Source organism: Capra hircus, unplaced genomic scaffold (genome assembly GCF_001704415.2).
Source record: "Capra hircus breed San Clemente unplaced genomic scaffold, ASM170441v1, whole genome shotgun sequence".
NCBI lineage: Eukaryota > Metazoa > Chordata > Mammalia > Artiodactyla > Bovidae > Capra > Capra hircus.
The window spans coordinates 1-1,829 of record NW_017208149.1 but is presented as its reverse complement, the minus strand read 5'-3'; the positions used below and the strand labels follow the sequence as shown (position 1 = coordinate 1,829).

Sequence of the window (1,829 nt, the reverse complement as noted above, 5' to 3'; positions counted from 1 at the left end):
TTAAAAAAAATCAAAGTTACAAAAATGATTGGATTAATTATGTTCATGTCTATGTCATGAGAGCAACACACAACCTGGCTAGAGATGGTATATATTTACTTGTAATGTGCAAATCACAAAGATGGGTGAAGGAATTGTAAAATGCAACCCTTAATAAAGTTGCACATTCAGTTTGATGTTTCTTTTTTAAAGAAAAACACAGGAAGTTTTTTATAGTAAGATTTAATAAATAATATATATATATATATATATATACAAAATATATTTTTCCCTTCATACATACATAATACTATGAACAAAATAGTTTAATTCTTTATATATAGATAAATATTAAATTAGATAAATAAATGTCCAAGTAGATAAATAAGTAGATGGATCATCTTGAGTATCTGCGACAGGGTAGTGCCTGTAGAGTAGATCATGATGTCGCTTAATATTACCTGAAATCATTTGACAAATTGATTCAATTCAATGCATGATGACAGCAGAAATGAGTCTTCCACGTGGCAGCGCAGGAGGAAGTGTGGTCTGTTGGTCCATGAGAATCATTTCCGTGTTGAACCAGGTGTGTGTCAGTCCTTGCTCCTGAATCTCTCCTGCAAGTTTGTTGAGGAAGAGAAGGCTCTCATGACTTCTGCTCTGACAACCTCCCAGGCACAAGGGCTGTGTCCCTTCTCTTGCAGATAGAGAGTGACTCTGTGGAAGTATTTCCTCACAGCCAGGCTGGAGTCCTCCTTGGGCAGGGGAGCCCCTCGCAGCCCCTCCTCCTGCCTGAGACATGCTTGCAGGTCAGTGAGCTGCTGATCCAGTGCAGCGCAGAGCTTGTCCAGGAGGCTCTGGTCCCACGCGGTGGCCGAGCCCTCTGTGCTGAAGAGCTGGAAGGTGTGCTGGGTCACCTCGTGGAGCACAGAGATGGCTGAGCCTTCTGCAACTGGCTGCCACCCAGCACCTCCTGGGGGAATGAGAAGTCATTTCTGTCCTGCAGGCAGAGAGAAAGGGGAGACACTCTTCAGTTGTCGCAGGAGCATCAGGACCCCCCTGTTGGCCAGGCTGTGGGCGTGAGGCAGGTGGCAGCCCCGAGAGCAGATGGCGTTGCAGCTGAGCAGCAGCAGGGCCAGGAGTAAGGACCAGGCTGCGGCCATCGGGACCTTGCAGATGCTTCAGGCCTGGGGCGGTGGCTGACTCTGTGAACCTGCTCTCTAGGTTCTCTGAAGCCCTTCCTTCAGGCCTGGGGCTTAAATAGGAGCCCATGGTTTCCATTTTCTGAAAGTTCCCTCTTAGTTTCTACTTTTGTTTTTGCTTTTCAATTTGCACTCTCCAAATGGGTTAGGATAGTGTTTCCAAACATTCTTTTCATTATTGCCTTCCATTCCCTATTGACAAAGTCTTCTGAGATTTTTTTTCTTAATTACCCCACCATGAAATTTGACAACACAGTTATTCTGTAGATCCATCTTTGTACTCCATGCATATCTTTATACATAGGAAAAAAATGCAAAACTCCTTGTTGTATTCACCCTAGGGTTAACAATGCCATAAAATGAAAGGTGTACTTTAAATGTAAAAGCTGATGAATTTTATTTAACGTTATGAATGAGTTTGAAGAATGACTTGTAATGGAGAAAATTTACTTATATAAATAGTAATAAACCAAATTACATATTCATATGAAATTCATATAAAAAATGTAACAATACCACAATATGGACAGACTTAAAAAATCTTTCAAAACTCAAAATCATTGAAAATCTTAGGTTATTTTTCTTCATATTTATTTTTGAAGCACTTTAACTTTGTTTCCTTTCAGAAATCAATTTTTAATTCCCTGT

At 40.8% G+C, this 1,829-nt stretch overlaps 1 pseudogene; it reads right to left on the bottom strand.

Moving 5' to 3' along the window:
• Nucleotides 1-572: 572 nt before the first annotated feature.
• Nucleotides 573-1,142, bottom strand: LOC108635145 (annotated as a pseudogene).
• Between the last annotated feature and the right edge of the window lie 687 nt (nucleotides 1,143-1,829).